Source organism: Cryptomeria japonica, chromosome 7 (assembly GCF_030272615.1).
Source record: "Cryptomeria japonica chromosome 7, Sugi_1.0, whole genome shotgun sequence".
NCBI lineage: Eukaryota > Viridiplantae > Streptophyta > Pinopsida > Cupressales > Cupressaceae > Cryptomeria > Cryptomeria japonica.
Window position 1 is genome coordinate 323,749,979 of NC_081411.1, and position 9,109 is coordinate 323,759,087.

General features: G+C 32.2%; 1 pseudogene; it reads left to right on the plus strand.

Annotated features, from left to right (window-relative positions):
* Positions 1–2,893: 2,893 nt before the first annotated feature.
* Positions 2,894–8,047, plus strand: LOC131046689 (cellulose synthase-like protein E6; annotated as a pseudogene).
* Positions 8,048–9,109: the final 1,062 nt, after the last annotated feature.

Below are 9,109 nucleotides of genomic sequence, written 5' to 3' on the forward strand. Positions count from 1 at the left end.
TCAACAAGAAGATGGAATCCACAGATTCCCCACTTTACACCATAGTACTGAGGCCAGGTGCAAAGATAAACAGAGCTTATGTATGTGTATACTTTTATGCAATTCTGGGGTTTATATGTTATCGTATCCAGTATATGCCAAGTGATGGTTATGTACCATGGATGCTGCTATTTTGTTGCAGAGCTAGGCTTCGCCTTCCAGTGGGTGTTAGAGTTGGCCTTCAGGTGGTGGCCTGTGGATCGATTTACCCACCCAGAATGACTTTCTAGAAGGTAAATATTTCTTTAGTCTTTATCTCCTCCTCTAGCAATCATTGAGAAGTAGAATAACAGTAGAAGTGTGGTTTTGAGGCTTAACATATTTCCCTGACCTATTCTGTGTTCTTTGTTTTTGCTATCTAGTTTTGTATGTATATGTAGCATTATAAATTGTGTACTTAACAATTTTACGTTCTATTTGGCACTTGCTTTTAGTGTGCATTCTTTAGTTCATTTTAAATAGATTTATGCTTTATGCTACATTTAAATTTTACCGATGATCCTATACTTAAATCTTCATCAAATGTAAAATATGAAACCAGTTCTTATGTTAATGACCTCGATGTTTGGCTCTCCCCTTTGGAAGCTCGTTTTCTGGTGGAACTAGGTGCCCAATGCTCCCATCCTTCCAGAATGGATTGAAATTTGGGTTGTTGAGAGTGTTAGTCTTTACCTTTGGTGATCGGATCTCGATCTTTGCATTTGATTGTTACTTGTTGACCAACACCTTAAACAACCTCTGTGATCCATATGTAAAGAGTATCTCTTTTCCTTAAAAAAAATCTTGACATTGAGCTATCATACAACCAATAAGCTAACAAAATATAGAGCAGCAAGCTATAGGCACTTGACATTTGACATTTCATCACAATGAAGATACAATCAAGTATTGATTCATGTTCTATTTATAGTTAATATCATGCCATGTACTAAACTTTTACATGACTTCATGGAAAAATCACTAAAAATATTAAAATAGTAAAGATTTCTAAATAGTAATTGCTATCATTAAAATCAAAACACCCAAAATGGAAGGCTCAGTTTACCATTGAACCCCAACCATTAACTATTTAACCTTTAAATTAAACATGCTATGTTATATTAAAATTTGGATTTTTCTTTTTTTTTCTCTTAATTTATGAAGGGTAATTTTTGTTTTCTATTTTCACTCCATTATAACTCTTTATTTTAAAAATATATTTATAAAATTCAGACATTGGATCAGTATCAAAGTTATATTAAAAGAAAGAAATATCCACTAAATTGAGAAACAAAATGAAAAAAAAAAGAAAAAGTATTGACATCCACTTAAAAATTTGGTTTCTATTATGAAAAAAATCATTTAAAGTATTATAGTTATTTAATAGATTTTTTATAAAATTTTATAGAAGAGAGTTTTAAAAAGTCATCATAGATTCATCGTAACAAATAGCTTGAAAAATCAGCTTCTAAGATTAAAATAGTTACAATCATATTATTACAAAACTTAGAAATAAATAATAAATCTTTCTTTAAACCTATTTTATTTTAATCATGGTTAAGGTTCTGGATTAGAAATTTAGATTAATTAAGTATAGTGGAAGATGTTGTAATTGAATAATCAATGTTATTTTTTAAATTATTTCAATAAAGCATAGATAAAATGAAATAGTCAAAGATATCAGATTTCTAAAATTCATAAATTTAATAAGTGTTAAGAGTCTGGATTACATTGCATGAATAAAAAACTAACATGCAATCTAATCCTGAAACTTAGCACTGATTAAATTTATGAATTGTAGAAATCTGATATCATTGACTATTTTATTTTATTTATACTTATAACATTAATTATTCAATTACAACATCTTACATTATACTTAGTTAATCTAATCTAAGTTTTAATATAATATTAGGCATATTTAGTTAAGCTAAATTAGTCACATTGTTTTTTTTTCAACCTGCATATAAAAGACATAAAAGGGAGTGGAATACACATGGTCATTTACCATTCTATATTTATAAAAAAGAGTCGAATACATATGATCATGTACCCACCATTATGTGTATATAAAAAGCACTAGAATACATATGCAGCATATAGAATACAACTTTAATTTGCAGATACGATTCCATTTGTAAAGTAATTTACTTACATAACACAGTAACAAATGCCATGGTTACATAAAGTAATGTGACACAAAACACAAGTATAAGATGATACAAAATATCAAAGCGTTCCAATCTTTTATGCAAAGAAATATTTGAAAAGATTTTTGTCATTGTCATAATGTAATATAAAATTCATTCTCTTTAAATCTAATAGGGTAGAAATTTTAACATGTAAAATCAAGCATAAAACAATACTAAAAGCAAAGTCTACTCAAATGACACACTTTTCAATAATCAAATAACCAATATCAAATTCGAACCTCATCCTCACCAACAAAAAACAGAAATAATTATTCTACATTTATTGAATAAAATTTAGTTTAAAGAATAGCCTGGAAACATTCGAGACATTTGAAACGACACGCAAAGACTACACGCCCCATAATAAAGGAGAAAATAGTCAAATGTTGTGGGATTTTTAATTTATTTAATAATTAAAAACAAATGGTCACATCATCTCGAGATTTAAATTTATTTAATAAGTAAAAACAAATGGTCACATTGGTCATTTTGTCTGCTGCTGGCTATTTCCCTACTCGAAAATGGATGCAACAATTATTACAAACTAGAAATTACAGAATATAGTAACTGAGATCTTTACAAACTAAGGTTACTAACAGAAGTTTGAGAAAGATGAGATTAATTTGGATGGCAATGCCCAATTGCTATAAATTGTTTCAGTAATACAATTGAATCAACAAGAAGATGGAATCCACAGATTCCCCACTTTATACCACAGTACCAAGGCCAGTTGCAAAGATAAACAGAGCTTATGGATGCGTATATTTTTGTGCAATTCTGGGGCTTATATATTATCGGATCCAGTTTATGCCAACTGAAGGATATGTACCATGGATGCTGCTATTTTGTGCAGAGCTAGGCTTGGCCTTCCAGTGGGTATTAGAAATGGCCTTAAGGTGGTGGCCTGTGGATCGACTTACCTACCCAGAAAGACTTTCTGAAAGGTAAATAATTAACGATATTAATTTGTATAGTTTTTTTGGGATTTGATTATGTAAATGTTTTTTCTGATTTATTTGTAGAATAAATTAAAACCGAAGTGGATATATGTCGAAGAGTTCCAGTTGAAAATAATAACTACTATCTGTAGATCTGTCCTCCTCCCCCAGTTAGCTGTCCTTCTTCAGAAGTTAGTTTAACAGATTTATAGAAATATTGTTTAGTTCCTTAAATCTATATATATTTATATAAATTTATCAATGAATAAAGCATGAGCTAGTAGTTCAGCTGTTTCATTTATTTATATAGTATCAGAACTAGGGTTACCAGAGCCAGCAAATCATTAGAGTGGAGGATATTGACGAAGAGTTTGCAGCTGAGAAAGGTGGAACCAAGAAGCTCATATTCCCCAGGCCGCTGTGAAGCTATTTAGCTATTTAACTGTTTTCATCAAGGAAAAGTGGAGATAGTGATATTTTTGTATTCAAAATTGATACTTACATCAGACGTTGAAAAGGGGCACAGAGTTAAATAAGTTGTAGCTGAAAACTAGAGCCACACAGAGCCGCTGGAGAAACAGTTGCAGAAGCTATTGGAGTTGCTGACGATTTCTGTTTGCAACAGATTATTGAAGGTATTTTAAATATTTAGGAACCACCCAAGTTAGGTTTTCCTCAAGTTTTGTTTAAGGCCGCAAAAGCCAGGCATCGAAGATAGAAGAAGCCATTCCCAACAGATTGTTCACAGATGTGCTAAAGAAATAATGAGCATCGATCAGAGGACCAGTCAATGAAATTATTTAATGAAGTTTGAATATTAGAGTCAAAGACAAAGCCGCCAAAGTCAAGGTTCAGGTTGTTTTGTTGCACGAGAAATAATAGTATGAAACTGTTGGTCATATGTAGGTTACATGGTATTTGAAATTTGTTTTGGCTGTCGAATGTGAGTTTGTAAACTGGAATAAGAAGATCCAAAGATATCATGGGACACCTTTGTGCAGGTGGCAGTGCTAGAGGCTGCATCTCATCTCCTTGTGAGAGAAAGGGAATGCGAATTGTTTCATAGTCAGAGATCTATTATCTTAGCTGTGTTAAATGGCAATGTTTGTTTTTGGTACATATTTTATGTTTGTCAAAGAAATTAGCGATGATGATCAGAAAAAGTGTATCATAAATCATTATATTTTTAGACATCTGAAACCACTTGCGTATGAGGTTTGTGGTAAATGATTTATCATAAATCATTATATTTTTAGACATCTGAAACCACTTGCGTATGAGGTTTGTGGTAAATGATTTATCATAAATCATTATATTTTTAGACATCTGAAACCACTTGCGTATGAGGTTTGTGGTAAATGATTTATCATAAATCATTATATTTTTAGACATCTGAAACCACTTGCGTATGAGGTTTGTGGTAAGTCAAAATCATTTTAGAATTGTGTTAGTTAGGGATCTGCAAAATCTCAAGGCGATTATGATGAGAGGAAGCAGTACACCAAAGTCATATAGTAACACAAATGATAACACGGTTGTTATATTTATGTTAGGAGTCCATCTAAATTCCCTTTTTTCTTCACGAGGGAGTGTTAGAAAAAGTCAAAACTAAATTAAAAATGTGTTAAATAGTTTCAATTGAAAACAATAACTATATGTAGATTTGCCCACTTCTAGTTAGCTGTCATTCTTCAGGAGTTAGTTGTCAATCTCTTTAGCAGATGTATAAGAATATTATTGAGTTCCTTAAATCTATATATATATGTAAATTTATCAATGAATAAATCATTCAGCTAATAACCCAGCTGTTTCATTTATTTATGCTATCATGAGGGTGAGATAATAAGAAAAATAAAATCAATGAAATATAAAGATGTGTTAACTTGCTTATAAGATTGAGAAACATGTTTCTTAAGAGTAATATGGTTGTTCTTAACAGGTTTGAGAGGGACCTACCTCCCATTGATGTATTTATATGTACCGCTGACCCTATTAAAGAACCTCCACTGGATGTTTCAAACACTGTATTGTCTGCTCTGGCTTTTAATTATCCAGTAGAAAGATTGACATGCTATGTATCGGATGATGGAGGATCCCCACTCACCTTCTATGCTCTGTTTGAAGCTTCACGTTTTGCAAAGAGTTGGGTTCCTTTTTGCCACAAGTATTCCATTCAGCAGAGATGCCCAGAAGCATATTTTGCTAAATGTTATGACAATGAAAGTGAGAACTTGTGCTTCACTGCAGAATGGGAAAATGTCAAGGTGTGTAGGTTAAATCTAAGCTTAGAAGAATATTAATACTCTTCAGAAAAAGTTATTATTATTTTCTCCGACTTTTGCTAATTAGTTATCTTCATTCAGTTATAAAAATCTCTAAGTCGATTATGAGTTTAAGAGGCTAAAGTTGATAATGGAAATCTGTGTAGAAATTGTACGAGGAGATGAAATGTCGTATAAATAGCACTGTAGAGAGGAGGACTGTTCCAGAACATAAATGCAAAGAACACGATGGTTTCAAAGAATGGAAACCGGAGATGACTTCACGAAACCACCCTGCTATAGTTCAGGTCACAAAAATCATTGTTAAGAGATTATGTCTCTCAAATAAATTATATTGCTTTGAAAGATAATAAAATTTTCCAGATCAAGAGGAATATTATCATGTTACTTACAGATATCATTAATTACTTATGAATATATTTTATTTATTTCACAAAACCAGATCACAACTTAACCATGTTTAATCTCTCCTGTTTATTAAATATTGTTGTGCAATTTTTTTTAAGCCTACATACAGGTTTTGCTAGAAAGGGGCAAAGACACGAACGTTGAGGGCCATGATTTGCCTAGTCTTGTCTACGTTTCCCGTGAAAAGCGACCTAGAAACCCCCATAATTTTTAGGCTGGTGCTCTTAATGTCCTGGTAATAATGAATGTCATTTTCCTGTTTATATTCTCTACGCATTGGCTTTATAAGCTCTTTCCTAGTGATGGTTGATTTATTTATGTTGTGTCTGCAGATTAGAGTCTCTGCTCTTATGAGCAATGCTCCTTTCATTCTTACTCTAGACTGTGACATGTACGCCAACAACTGTGAAGCCCTTCGAGAAGCTATGTGCTTTTTCATGGATTCTCGAACTGGGCACCAGTTTGCCTATGTCCAGTTTCCCCAAAGGTTTCATGGCATTACAAAAAATGATCTGTATGCCAGTTATCTCAGAAAGTATTTGAATGTGAGTATTTGTAATTCAACTGTTGCCCTAAAACATATGCAATCAACTGAGCTGCATTTCTATATATAATGATATACAGATACTTCATAAAGGAATGGATGGAATCGAAGGTCCGTCATACATGGGTACCGGATGCGTTCACCGCAGGGATGTCTTATGTGGAAGTGAGCGACAACACAGTTCTTTGAACAAAATGAAAGAGCTTATAAGTTCATCAATTTTAGGCATGGAGAAAGCAGCTCCATCTAAGCGATTGGACGAGGCAAAAGAACTTGCCAAGTGTGGTTACGATGAGAACACCCAATGGGGGAAAAAGGCAAATAAAAATTAAAATCTTGATCATTTTTATCAACTGGGTCAATATTTTGGAAATAATTTCTGACATTTAATTCATGATACAGTTCGGCATGCTCTACGATTGTGCAGTGGAAGATGCTTTCACAGGGTTTTCTATACACTGTAGAGGATGGAAATCTGTTTACTGCTCTCCTAAAAGAGATGGTTTTGTCGGTCGTGTGCCTGTTAATCTGAATGATACTCTGGTCCAACATAAAAGATGGACAACAGGATCCTGGAGATTTTTGTCAGCAGATTTTGTCCAGTAACTTATGGTATCCGCCATACAAAACTAGTACAGATCATGTGTTACAGCTATTACTTTCTGTGGGCTCCATCTTCAATACCTTTGATCTGCTACGGCTTAGTACCGGCCTTGTGCACGGTCACCGGCCTATCCTTATTTCCCCAGGTATTTTTACCCCTCATATTTACAATAAGAACATAGTCTATCTACAGTAAATGATATATTTAAAAGCTTTTTTGATTTTTGGTTTTTTATATTGATTAAAAACTTTCTGTTTGTCAGATTTCACAAAATGAAGTCCTGATTTTTGGTTTCTGTCGTGTTCAATATTTTGATCTATTTGTAGCTGCTTTAGTGCCGTCTGTTATTTTATTTTTTTGTTTCTGTAATGTTTCAAAACTTATGTATAGAGATGACAGTGTAAATTACTTTGCATCACCTTTTCGATTATATCTCTAATCCATTATCACAATTCATTAAGGAAATTAAAATCTATTATATCTTGCAGATTTCAGATCCATGGGTCCTCCTCTTTCTATTTTTACCAATATTTGCATATGTACACAGTGCTCTAGAGTATATATATGTGGGAGGAGGCTCCTTAAAATCGTGGTGGAATGATCAAAGGATGTGGATGATAAGAGGCGTGTCATCCCATCTGTTTGCGTTCATTCAAGTTGTCTGTAAATTTCTCGGAATATCCAAAGTGGGTTTCGAGGTGACAAGCAAAGTATTTGATAGTGAAGCAGCCAAAAGATATGAAGCAGAGATTTTTGAGTTTGGGGTTTCCTCTACACTTTTTATACCTCTTTCTATCATAGCACTGATAAATCTCGTAGCGTTAGTGTGTGGACTTTTAAGGGTGATGAGAGAAGGTTATTCAGCCATGGCGAGTATGTTTGTGCAGGTGATGATGTCGAGTTTCCTAGTAATAAATAGCTATCCGATATATGAGGGCATGTTTTTGAGGAAAGACAAGGGAAGCATGCCTGTGTCCATTACTATAATCTCTACGCTGGCTGTGGCACTTGCCTGTTCTACAGCGTCTGCCATATCCTGGGATTCTAAATCTTTGATTTAAATATGTGACTTGGTGAAGTTTAAGATAAGATTTGACCTGTGACTTGCTATGGCACTTGCCTGTTTTACAGCTTCTGCCATATCCCGGGATTCCAAATCTTTGACTTGTTGAAGTTTAAGATAAGATTTGACCTGTGATTGACAATAGGAATTCTTAAAATATATGGTATGCAAAACCATATGCATGGCTAGAACATAATTCACGAATCGTCCAATCGGATAATAATCATGCTAATTAAGTTAAGCTGACTAATTAGACAAATATTCTTGTTCGAAATCTAAATGTGATTTATTGTATAGGTGGATACCACTTTATTTATGTTTGTCCATTGGATGGAATCTTTAAAAGGTATTCACTTTACATTGATTAAAATATTGACGAACAAGAGTTTATAATATGTTAAGAATATGTGCTAAATTGGTATTGAGAATAAATTAAACATTGATATACACCATTCATTGAATTTTTAAAATATAGAAGAAATCAAATATAATAAAAGTATATGTGAATTAAGATATACACAAATAAGATATAAAAAATAAATAAGTCTTATGATTTCTTAATGTATAGGACATTAGAAAATTTGACATTTAAAAAGTAAATTTTATTTGTTTGTATTTAAAAAAAATATTTATTGTAAGTTTTCAATTTATATTATTATTGATTGTATAACATAATAACATAAATAGAATTTATTGATGTCTTATGTTCTTTCATCTACATTCTTAAAATGTATTATGGTGTAAAAGTATTGGATTGTTCTTGTGACATATTTGTTACATTTTGACATTTTACCCATCTAAAATACATTGAGAATTTTAATATATGTGATATTGATATGGGTTTAAAATTAGGTAGAATAAGTAGAATTTAACTTTTTTTTCATACCACATATCCATCAAGAATTTTTTTTATTAGATACTTTAAGATTTACATAAGAAGAGTCTCTATCAATATAAAATAGAAGAAAGGGTTCATTTCAAGTGTTCATAATGAGCATGCATGCACACAATATCATTTGTGTTTCATATTGTCATTTATATCACTAATATTAATGTAAAT